Source organism: Drosophila yakuba, chromosome 3L, assembly GCF_016746365.2.
Source record: "Drosophila yakuba strain Tai18E2 chromosome 3L, Prin_Dyak_Tai18E2_2.1, whole genome shotgun sequence".
Taxonomy (NCBI): domain Eukaryota; kingdom Metazoa; phylum Arthropoda; class Insecta; order Diptera; family Drosophilidae; genus Drosophila; species Drosophila yakuba.
Genome location: NC_052529.2, coordinates 13,407,230 through 13,420,144, shown reverse-complemented (window position 1 = coordinate 13,420,144; position 12,915 = coordinate 13,407,230). Strand labels below are relative to the sequence as shown.

The 12,915-nt window shown below is 40.6% G+C and overlaps 1 protein-coding gene and 1 long non-coding RNA gene across 3 annotated transcripts in view; one reads left to right on the top strand and one right to left on the bottom strand.

Annotated features, from left to right (window-relative positions):
- Positions 1–9,777, bottom strand: part of LOC6533991 (protein slit) — a 53,507-nt gene extending 43,730 nt beyond the window's left edge. Inside the window, exon 1 of the mRNA XM_002094645.4 lies at positions 9,317–9,777. The gene's annotated coding sequence lies outside the window, so the exon portion shown is untranslated. The remainder of the gene's footprint in view (positions 1–9,316) is intronic.
- On the top strand, positions 1,165–4,031 carry LOC120321608. Of its 2 annotated transcripts, none has more exons than XR_005561322.1 (2): positions 1,165–3,597; positions 3,669–4,031. It is a non-coding gene; the product is annotated as an uncharacterized LOC120321608 (long non-coding RNA). The 2 variants fall into 2 exon arrangements; XR_005561321.1 differs by having other exon boundaries at positions 3,665–4,031.
- Positions 9,778–12,915: the final 3,138 nt, after the last annotated feature.

The window sequence follows — 12,915 nt, the reverse complement described above, 5'->3', positions numbered from 1 at the left end:
TATTTTTCTGAGAATACCACCCAACGCGAACACTTCTTGTACAATATAACATAGAAGACTTTGTTGATTACCCCAGAAGCAAAGGCAAATAAAGTTTATTACCCAATGGCCGTGTGCCGTTTTAGAATTTCTGGCAGTTTTTTCGGCATTAATGCGAAGTTTATTTCTCCTTCGTTTTTGCGGGCATAATTAAGCGCACTTTTAAATATTTCGACCTATGTTGTGTGTGTTTGCTTGAATCATAAAACGAACAGGAGTACCGACTAGGTCGTAAAAGCAAAGACTTTTTTGGACCTCCCAAGATGGGCTGGGAAACTTTTGCATGAGTTACGAGACGCGTGTGCCAAAAAAGAAAGTATGATGAGTAGGGGAAAAAAAAGGTCAACAATTTTATAGCCATTTCCCGCTTAGGTTTCTAGGTGTTAAATAATAAATACGCCCAGGAATCGCTCTCTCCCAGTCGATAAAACCGGGCGTCTCGGAGGCCCCAAGAATTGCGTGTCCTGACTTACAGTTCACTTGCCCTACACAACTCCCATTTTCCATCCTGGCCGATGCATGATGACATTTTAATAGCTAGCCCAATCCTCAAGGAGGCAAAAAAAAAAAAAAGAAAGCAATAAGAGCATTTCCCGTACGTTTACGAGCACTCATAAAACATTGAAACAATGACGAAAGCCCAACACTTTTCCTGTTTGTATTTCTTTGCCCGTGCATGTGTAAGGATGTGTAGGACCCTGTGGAACCATAAACAAATTCCCCATTAATTGCTTCATTTTGCTAGCCACCTTATCGACCGAGTCCACAGTTCAGCTTTAAAGACTCATCACAAAAGCAATTAAAGGCCCACCAACAACTGCCGCCACTGGAAAAACCTTTTTCTGCAGACTAAACTAATTTAATTAGTTCAGGTTGGGGCTGTAGTAAGCTATTTAGTCCCTGTCTGGGGCTCCTTTCCTCAGTTAGAGCCGCCAAATGAAATCAGACTTCAAGCGATACAATGTTTAATATTGCCCTGCACAAAGGGAGCACGCACAGCGAGCTCAAAAGGTGCGCGAAATATATGTAACACACTATATAAATTTAATGAATAATTCATATTATTAGCATACACATATTTTATATTTATACATATTTATGCAAGATTTAAAAATATAATTTATATACTTTGACAATTTTTGGATTTTATATCAACTGATAAATTGAAATATATCTAAAACACCTGTATCTGCATTGCAATGCATTTCGCATTCACAAATACTTATATATCCTGAGACTTTTATCTATGGCGCACACCTTAAGACCCAAGATCCCCCGAGGAAGCTAGTTCTTTTCGTACATGTCATTGACTCACACCCAAGGAAAGAGACAGAGACTAAGTGAGAGAAAGAGAGAGAGACAGTCCGGAATGGTAGAGAAACATAAAATTTGCCGCAATTTCTAGGGCGTCGTCATCGCCGTTGTCGTCTCGTTTTGTAGGTGACTTTGGCTGTGCGGCATATAAATAAATATTATATTACCCTCAGTGAGCAGGAAACCTTAGACCCGCGTCGCAAATGCGAGACACATCTCCCGCCCCTCGCCCTTTTGTTTGCCTGCTGAGTTGTTAATTAAATATTTACCCTGCTTATTTGCAAAATGAATAACTTTAGCATTTTATTTCACATGGCGCAATGTGTGTAGCTTCTATGTATGTTGCTTCTAGGGATTTCCGGCCCGCACTCTAACCTTTTAGCACATTTATGCTTGACTTGGGAGACACTTTAAGTTCGCCTTTGGCTGCAGCTTTAATTGCCTTTATTGCGGAGCTTAGGTACATGGAGAAAAATATCTGTAAAGGAAGTAAAATCTTATAGAACTTACTACTATCTACTATATAACTATGAAATTAGCACGAACAGTTGGGGGTTATAAAGTCTCCCAGGTAAAGTTGCCAGTTTAACTGACTTTCGTTAGTCACTTTGCAAGTTGAGCTCACCCATCCACGAATTACATCATTCAAATTCTCTCACAACCTTCTAGCTAAAAAATAATGCCAGGCGCATTTGCATTTAACGTTTCATTTTTCTTCTCACATATTTATTTATTTCATTTTTTTTAGCGTTTTGTTACGCTTCACATTTACGTGTTGATCGCTCGTTCCAGCACACAAAGCTAAACTTGTTTTGCAAAGTGCCATTCAAATACTCGCTGTAGTCTGAATCTTGGCCCATCTAATGACTTCATTTCTCGTTGTTGTTTCACAAGGTGAGTTGGACGAATCTCAAATATTTCAACAGCTGAAGTTCCGCGCTGAGCTAGCAGTTTACCCCAGAGAACTTTGCATAATTGATTAATAATTTTGGCGGACAGGTGGCGCCCCCCGAGCGACCACGCCCCCTTGGCGACCGCTGCCCGCCAATCGTTAAATATTCAAATGAACTATCCAGACCGCCCTAACCCATTAATTAGCCCGACTTGAGCACACATTAGATAAATGTTGTGAAACTTGATTAAAAGCAAACAGTTCGAACTCCAAGCTTCGCATAGAAAAAATTTCACTCTCTCGCTTTAAAAGGGGTTCCACAATCCAGAGATAGATAAAGATAGATACTCGTAGTTCAAGAAAGGGGGAAAATCTATAGAAGAGGGGGCGTTACCCTAAACGTACTATTGATTTTACTTACATTCGAGTTTTTGCTGATTTGTTGATCATTTTGTTTGTTTGGCCTGCGCTTGCTTGTCTGTTTGCTTGTTTGTTGATTTTCTGTTTGCTTGACTCGAAAATTATTTGGGTTAAACCAACAGCAACAGGCAATCAATGCAATAGTCGAAGCTCGTAGAAAAGACTTCAAATGGGATTGAAGCACTGATATTTTCCGAAATTGCTTCCTGGTATGGAAGTTTCTTTCATAAAGTTATGAAATTCCAAGTTTCATTGGGGAAGTGCAAAGTTCGAAACTTGAATGCAAATTATGTACAAAAAGAGTGCTTAAATTTAACGGACTGTAGTCTCCTTTAAATCAATAGAATTCTTAAGTAAGTCATAAAACTTGTAATAAATATAGGCCATTCTTTCTTTTTACTTTAAGTTATCCCCATTGAACTGCCTTTTCTTGTTTCAACTTGTAACGTCTCTAATCTCATTAATTCGTCTTCAAACACCTGCCTAATCCAATAAGTTGTTCAACTTCTCAGAAACAACTTTAACCGCAGAAACTTTAACACGAAGCAAGTTAATTTGTCGCAGCTAGGAAACTAGCTTATAGGTAAACAACGAACATGTCAACAAAACTTAACAGAAATTAACTGGGTAAACACGAAAAGAACCGGGAAATACTTGCTTAATTAACTGGCAAAACTTTCGGCAGAAAGGACACAGAGATGGAGGTGGGGGAAATGTGGGCGTGGGAACCCTTTTATTAAAAGGATAAAGTGCCGCAACGTGGCGTATGCGCAATTAACATTTATGGCAATTAATTATACGATTATGCATACGCCGTGTGGCACAACATAATCAGCCAAAGTTTCTGTCTATTCTATTCTGGCTCCTAATGAAGGCATCAAATCCGAAGGCGACAAAATGTTTACCACCGTCATTTTTTGCCCCCACTTTCGGTAAGCTATAATTATGGGTAATCAAACAGTTTTATTTGATGCTCTAACTAATGATCTTTTTGTCTAGGCAGTCAGCAAGGTCGAAACCGTAAACGAGCCATTCAGAGACTTGAGACTTTAATTAATCGTTGTATCGCCAACAACTCTGATTAACCGAACAGACCCAAAATACTAAAATACTGCCCCCGAGGCAGCTCAATCTCGTTAATTGATATGCAAAATCAAATGGCCACTAAATGGTGCGAACCAAAGAATTACGCAGAAGTGCCATGCCAGGTGAAGGTTTCACGGGTTATCCAAGGAATCCAGGCCACAGTTCGTTGAACTTGCAGAGGGGAGTGTCACAATACATTACGCACAAATGAAAGTTAATTGAATAGCCTAAATCTGCAGCCAGTACAAAAATATAGGACATATTTTTATTTGCCCTTGCACTCGTATTTGTTTGTATAAAACTATTGGTTAACAAGCTTATGAGTTTTGAATGCATGTGAAAAAGAAAATATATTTTTCATTATCACGTAAATTTCTCGACGTCTGCTCCACCTATTCCACACAAATTCAGGCAATTTGTTTTGACATATTTTTGCTCAACTAGGCAGAATTGTTCAAAACACCGAGGGAAAACACAATGGAAATCTGAGAGACACAGTGCACACAGAGATACAGATAGAAAGCTAAATCATTTCGCTGAGAACATTTTTACAGATTGCGGTTTGGGGCTTCTTGCTCGCCTTTCTGACGTGCTGATAAAGCAAATTTTGGATTCCTCTCGCCCCCGAGAGTATCAATAAGCCCATAAATTTAAAAGAGAACCGCACAGCACAAAACAAATGTAAATACATATAAATTTGTTGTTGTCAGCCCATTTTCATATTTATTTCCCAGCTCTGCCTCACATTTCATGTGACGTTTTCTCTTATTTATGCCCCGACTTTTTTGTGGGCGTCTCCAATGCGGCCGAAACACAATCTATCTATCTATCTATCTTGGCAGTCATCTATCTGTACCTCACATCTGGATCTGGTGTCTTCTAAGTTTTAAATTTTGCATATTTGTCGTAACTTGCTCGCTTCTCGATTTTATGGATCATGTTCTGTTTGTCGTCATGCTAGTTTTTCGGACTATTAAATGGTTCCGCGTTATATTAATGGATTTTGGCTGTTTTGTGTTTTCCGTTGTGTTTGGCCATAGCGAGTCATTATGTACATATTTTTTCAGCAAAGTTTACATTTTGACACTCGGCACAGATGTTTCTGGCGGAACTTGGCCTTTCTGGCCCTGAAATTTTCAACAACATGTGAGTTTAGTTAATGCGAAATTAGCTGAACGATTATCTCTTGAGCAATGAGTTCATTAATCAGCTATGGAAGCTATGTCTGGGAACCAAATTGTACTGTTGGAAAATGTGTTTATTTTACCTAGAATTATTTTTATACATTTATACCTTATAATAAATATATTAAGAAACCAAAATATAAGCAAATGAGTGTGGGGACTTGTGACATTAGTTTATTAATACTGCAATGACTGCAATGACTGCAATGACTGCAATGAACTGCAGTGGCACAATTGTGTTTTCGAAATAGAAAATGAAATACCTAAATCATCAACCCTCACTGTCGAAGAACTCTTAATCAACGAATTCTTTCTTTATGGGCTTATCCTATCTATAAATTATTTACACATTATGTGCCCCACTCCACTCGCCATCAAGAACAGTAAGTAAGCTTTGACGTCTTTCCATTGAGCTCCTCCCAGTGAGTTGGCTTTGTTCCCTTTGGCCCCTCAACGCCCACGAAAACCACAAATATTGACCAACATTCAGGGCCCATAAATACGTAAACAGTCCATTAGTTCCACAACTCCCCAAGCCGTTCCATTTCCATGGCAGCAGCAGCAGCAGCAGCTTGCACAACAGCACAACACAACACATTCATATCACGAATGCAGCGAATTCCTTTTGTGTGGAAAATCAGAAATCGAAGCCAAGTCACACCCTATCGAGGCATAGATCCAGAGTGGCTCTATCTTATCGGCTGGCGCCTTATCGCCCAAAGGTAAACACAAGATAACCGGCGTTCCACTCCACAGCGACTCCACACTCATTTGCCAAATGACGCATAGAATATTACTGGGGCAGAGGAAGTGAAACTGGAAATTGAAATACTGTGTGTATGGTTCATCAGCCGAGCAAAGGCTAAATATAAGCAACAACGAATAGAATAAAATTCAGAATAGAATAGAATTCAGAACTAGGTGAAAACGGGTACGGGTATAGTTTATTTTGATTTCGATTTGAGTGGCAAGTACTGGGCATATTCATAAACTGGCTCTCGAAAGTGTCAATGGCACGTTTCACCAGCTGTTGCCAGCTTTTCTCACACCTTTCTCCTCGCTTTTCCCGCACCTGATCTTCAATATTTTGGGCTGATGAGGTGGGCGAAACCGCGCATATGGCACCCGAAAGCTGCCAGCCCATTTTTAATTGCCGCTACGTGAGCGAAATTTTGAAAACACAAATCGAAAAAGAACATCCGTTCGCAGAGTCAATTATGCTAATTAAATTTATGATGGAGCCGATAGTTATGGGCAGCCAGATAATGCCCATATAATGGAGCCTGCTCCATCTCTCGCATTTCGATTCGATTCGGCTCGGTTCATTTGCAGTTTGTTGCCGATTTAATTGCAAAGTATATCTCTAGAGATATTTATTTTTAATGGACTTGGCTTGGCCACGGGGTCTAGTTATTAGTTATTAAAATAGAAATTACTTTGACTTTGGCTCTGAAAAAAATCACATAATTGCTGTTGTAAAATGTTTTGATTTCAGGCCTAATGGTGGTCATTCGGGGGAACTTATTTTCGTACTTGTAATTTGGGGTGATTTTCTGGGGTTATTAGAGTTTCAAGTATTCGCTTGGCATTATAAATGTCAAGGCAGCAAAATCTCGATTGTATCTTGATGATAGGATAGGGTTGGACGATAAAATGTTTGTGTTTGGTGGTTGAATTGAAAAGTGAAAAATCAAGGAGGGTTATAAATATGCCAGTGGTAAGATTTGCTAAAAAAGATAATATTGATTCATCGGGGTATTACGTTTTTATTTTTTTGTGGTAGATTATACTGGTCATTATAAAGTGGTTCCTTTTCTATTCCCCAGCTATAAATGAGTATTGCATTAATCAACATTTTCACTCCTAATATTTCGCCGTCCAATTAGCTCCCATTTATGTTTATCCCTACAATTACCTCATCGCACAAAAGCTCCAAAAAATATTACCCCATGTTAGCCAACATAATTTGCCCAATCCTTGCATAACTTTTCCTAATCGCATTAAACGGAAAACTCTTACCGAATCTCAGTCATCGCAATATGTTTATGTTTACGTATGTCTAACGTGGAAGACATCGTCAGCGTCAATAATTACAGAATCGAAGATATATATATATGTACATATACCCCACATAAAAAAAGAGAAAGAGAGATATCAGCTCCCGCATCTCTTGAGTTTTCCTCGATTTTTGGGGCAGGCACGCCACATGCTTTTTAACCTTGATTAAGTTGACGTTCTAATGATGCTGCTAATGGTGGCAATGATGTTCTTAATGATGATGCCACTGATGATGATGCCGATGGGATGCGGAGGGGAATGAGAGTGGGAATGGGGATGGGATGAGGCTGGCTGCTGAAGATGCTGCCGCAACATCATTAACAACATTATCAGCAACAACAAAGGCGGAGGAAAACTTCACGAGTATTTTTTGTTTTTAATTGCCGCCTGGCACTTAGCTAATGTAATTTATATTACATCTTGCTGCCGCTCTAAAAGCTTTAAGTAGCTAAAAAAGAGAACCAAAATAACAGCAGCAACAGCCAAAGTGCAGCATCTGAGAGTCGAGAAGGTTGTAAAAAGAAGTGTGGGACCCAAAGACGTAAAGTTTTGTTTATATTTACCTAACATTGTACTTGAAAGATATTTTCGTTCTTATCGTTTCTTTTCTTTTATTTTCTACCTCTGGTTCTTGCTGTATCCATCTTCATCTCCCCGTTCTATTTGTTTATCTAATGGTTAGAAAATATTTAAGCGGCAAAATGTGTAGCTCTGAGATGGCTAAAAGCTGCTGCTTATTCCTTCGGTTTTTTTTATTTACGAAGGTCATAAATACGAATTCCTTCGGGTCAGTGAAAGAGAAGTAAAAGTTTCGATTTTGGCTCGGACTCACCTTCTTGTTCTTCTTCAACCAAAACGGATGGTCTCGAGTCGAACAGTGGCCATAATTTCAATTTATGTAAAAGAGGGTGGTGGGCGTCCCACCTGCCCCCATATTACCTGGCTTTTATCTTAAATGTTTTTTCCTGTTGGTAATTAAAAAGTTTTCTGTTTCAGAGCCAGCTTAGCTAATGCAGGTTGGAAGTTTTCTGCTTCGGCCTTGGCGTTTGTGGGGGGATTTTGGGGCCTTCTGATAACAACGGAGGCTGGCAGCTTTAATGAGTGGGGATTTGCTTTAAGATTTCGCCTCGAGGTTGTTCTCGGATGGAGATAATGAAGGTCACCAGTAGATGGGCAAAACGGAATAGAAGACGCAACATAAAGATAAGCGTGTTTTTAGAAGAGGTTGCTTCTTTGGGAGATCATCTTGAAGATATAAGTTCGGAATATAAGTTCGGAATATTGTTTATAAAATTCTTAAACAAAAAATTCTAACTCTACATCCTTTAAAACACATTAAAGTCAACGCATGTTTGTTCTCCTACTACATTTCCTTTGAAATCATCTTGAGTTCTGCCCAAACTATTTTCCCCTTTCGAATTCTTCGAACTTTAGTACATCCCAGCTTCCTAGACTTATGCCAGCTCACGTCTAACCCATTCCCAGTTGACCAAGCCAGGCCAGTGGGGCCAAGCCGACATTCCTCAAAAGTGTCAACGAGAAAGGCCCACAACACGAGACATTCTAACCGCCCAGCCACTCAGCCGCTCAGCTGCCCAAGCGCCCGAACTGAGCCCCACCTCGTTCATTCATAAAGATCCACATCTCCATAAAGGGGGCGAGCAAACACGAGTCCAGGCAGCACCTAACAAGTTCCCGGAATCGCACACCTCGAACCTCGAAAAGTTCTTTAAGTTTTTCGCTCTAACGAAACCTGTTCCCCAGACAGAAACCCCAAAATGAGACGACGGCTGGGGGGCTGGGGAGCTGGGGACCTGGTCGGAAACTCCGACCGAGTCTGCGGCCCGAGACATAATTAATGATTTCAAAATTTCACAACGAAAACTCATAAAACTTATCGATCGCACATTGAAACAACAGAGATGAAGGAAAAGAGAATGTCATGCTGCTGTCAAGGCGTTTTTCGGCCTTAAAGGGGCTCTTCATAAAGTGTAACGGTTTTATCTGATAAGGGCCAACTTTAGTAACGTTAGTTCCCCAATTTAAACAGTATTTTCTTAGTAAAAGTAAAACATTCAAGTTTAATAGAACTAAAGATACATTAGATAATTGATTAAAATTAGATTGTTATCAAGCTATTTCGTCACTAAAAACAAGTTTTTTAATAAACACAAATGGTTATTAGTACACGTGACTAAGCCTATAGTATTTACGCACCAAATACAAAAAATAAACATAACCAATTAATTAAAATAATCGATACCAGTACTAAGCTAAGCAGCACCACAACACACTAGGATTAAGCCCCAAAGGGAGGACTTACCGCGATAATTTTGGCAATTCGGGGCTGGTTCGTTAGCACGCACTGTTGTCAAAACAAAATTGTTGGCCCAAACACAACGTTAACCGAAAGCACAGCTACAAATCTTTGAGATACTATTTGGCGGATAGTCTTCTCGCTTTTTTGTTTTCATTGATGAAGCGGCGCGGGCATTTCATTAATTCTGCACACACGTTTCGCCGATGACGATTGACGATTGACGATTTTGCTATTTGCGATGACCCGCGTGCCCCGCCCCCAAAAGCAAGTTGCCCGCACAACAACAACAACTACAGCTACAACAGCTAGAACAGCGACCGATGGCGGTGGTGGGTGGGAGAGGAGAAAGAAGAGAAGGGTGAGAATTTGCACGCGCGAATCTGCTGAGCTGTCTGCTATAGGAAGTAACGGTGCGCTCCACAACGTGTCCAAACACGTTCACGATTTTTTTCGAACTAACGCTGTATTGTATCTGTGTACGCCACGAACTTCAAAAGTCGATTCTCAGCCGCTGTTAAGTGCCGAAGCGAGCTAACAGCATGCCGCGCACGAAGTAAGTGTGAATGTGTGCAACAGCCGAGGCACGAGCGCACACTTCGGCTTTTTGTGCAAAAATACTCTCGCTGAGCAGGAGAGAGATCTCAGATAATTATCTGAGCCGGCAACTCTCGAGTTGGATTCTCATTGAGTCAGATAATGTGCGGCTGGATGGTTTGAAACCAAGCTAACTGAAATATCAGCTCCTTGCAATACAGCATGCAAATGTTTGAGATTTGAAGGGATACAAAGTGAAATACTATTGGTATTATCATCAAAATAAACTTGATATAATATTAAAACATTAAACGGTTTTCTATATTATAATAAAAAACTAAAGAAAGAAATAGGAAAATACATATGAAAACCTTCAGTGGATAAAAGTGCACAAAAGGGCATAATACAATTGCTTATCAAACCGTAAACAAAAGGAAATCTTGCATTTTCCATTAGTGCTATCTCCCAATTTCCCATCCAATAAGATGTCGTACTTCCGCCGCCCACTGCTAATTAGCCTTCACCGCTTGCATTGACCGGTCCCAATTAGACCTGCCCACAGAGCCTCCAATAAGTTCAATGCTCGCCCAGCACACACTGCATTCTTATCAGATTCGATGCTAAGTAAAATTAATAAATAAAAAAGAACCAACAACAACGACATGTAAATCTGATTTTTTGGGAGCGGTTGCAGCAGAGACACCAAGAACGCCTAAAAAGAATGCAAATGTGGCAGTTGAAGATAAACAGAGAGGAAAACTCAGCTGAGAACCGCTCTTAGATAAAATTCCCAACTAGAGTGGTTTTCCACCAATTTTCTCTCCCTTGCTCTCTCTCTCTCGGGAAAACACCCGCGTTATCTGACTCTCTGGCGTAGTTTGCCTAAGCGCGGCTAGATGGCGCCCATGTGCTGCCGAAGTGCGAATTGCATTTCAGATGCTTTTTGTTTACCAACGAAAAAGTGGGCGCTGTTTGTGGGTAGAAAGGGCGGGGGCGCGGTGGCGAGGTGGCGGCAATGCGGTTGCATTCTTGGAAATGTTTGCAAAAACCGTCGCCGGTTTGCTGCTGCCACAAATGCCGCGTAATCAGTTTTTGCGACTACGCCGACGTCACCGGAAGTTGCAACACGTCGCCGTCTACGCACACAAACGTAAAACCCTACATACGCTGCATATGCCGTTAATGCCGAACTGCCACACCCCAGCAATTGCAAATTTCCACCCACTCCACCGCCTTGCAAATTTTCAAAAAAAAAAAAAGAAAGAAAATCGAGGGGAAAGAAAGTTGGGAACCTTCGGTGGAGTTGAGTTATCGCTCGCATTTCCATTGTCCGCCCCCCAACACCCCCCACATTTGCACTCTTTTTGTGAACATGTGTGAACAACTGCAGTCGGCAAACCACCCTTTTGCTTACACTGAGAACATAATCGGAGCAGTTCTGCAATTTTATCTAAGGGGTGGAAACTGTATTTCAATGAAGCTTGTAAAAATATTTCAATTTTTATACTACATGACGAAGTAAATTTAGAAGTTAGCAAATTTAGATACCAATAAGCTTTTCTTTTAATACATAAATAATTAATAAATGATACAAGAAAATGAGAGGAAAGCTAGGATAAGATCAGTACACTGTTAGTAAAAGTAGTTAGGGTGGCAAATGCAGTTTTTGTTGCAGTGTGCTGGCTGTCCCCTTGCACCCTCAGGCGGCGATTAATCACGAAAATTCACACAGAAAATATCCATTAGATACGAATTAAGACATAATTGAGAGTGCAGGCATCGTACACGGACACGTACACCCAAGAACCTGCAACGAAAACGGCAGTGGAAGGGGGTGGCACGGGGTGGTTTTCCTCCGTGTGCAGCGACATAAATGCGAGAGGCTGCCTCAAGTGCCTGCGACATATTTATTATCCCTGTTCGGGCACAAAAAATGATTATGCGATGAAAATGCCCCGGGCCCGCACTCCCATTAAACTCCCATTGTTGAGCGAATGGCGAACGGATTGCAAAAGGCTTCAAGAGTCGATGGGCAGCGTTGGCTTTAATTACAGTTTGAGTGCCACTGGAGAAGGTCCTTGAAGGCGTTTTTGATACGCTGCCGTTGCAGTGCCACATTTCTGGGGGATGCACTCCACCGATCGCATGAGCAAATAGCTTAGAAAGTGAAGCATTCACACCACTTCACACTAAGCTCGAAAATGAACTGCTAACGAGACATTTTTGCAAAGATTATGTATAGGTTTTCATCTTTTGTATTTTAGGTAAAATTGTACTTGAAGGGGTTATTTCATAGCAGTTGTAAAAATAAAATTTCTAATATTAAATTCATTTCGAAGAAAAAGTTAGCTAACAAACAAATATATTCAGGATATTAGTATCTTTAGGTAAATAATGAGACTTGAAGTTCAACAACTTAAAACTTCAACTGCAAATGGTAGAAATTTGTATTTCCCCGAAATAGGCAGTGTTGGTAAGTGCCATCTAATGCGAACACCTGTTGGAATGCACCTACGAGCCGAGTACCTGCCACCCACTCCACCGCCCACATCAATGCCAATTTGTCGCTGCGACACGTGACAGCTACAAGAATTTGGTAAATGCCAAAAAAAGGCGCACAAAACACGAAACCAACATGAAAATGAAACTGAAACTGAAAATGTGGAAAACAAGCAACATTTGTGTGTTGTGTATGCGGCCATGCAGGCAAGAAAATGCCCAACAAGTGAGGCGAACAAGTGTTATATGACAGGTCTCCGACATCCAACTGTGATTTTCGGATTTCAGATTTCAGATTTTGGATTTTTACCCAACTGAATGGCTTGTTGTTCGCTTACAAAAGGCTACGTCTGTTTGCCGGATTGTAATGTGGAATGTAAGTTTTGTATGTTAATTTGATTTCGGTGTCAAATGGGAGTTTTTTCCTTCGGCCTTTTGTGTGTGCTGTGTGTGTTTTGTTATTTCCACTTTTTATGGCCTGCACTTGGACTGCGCTTTTATGGCAGCATTGTTGTTGTTCCAGCTGGTAGACCATCGGGCATATAGCACATAACATATAGCATATAGCA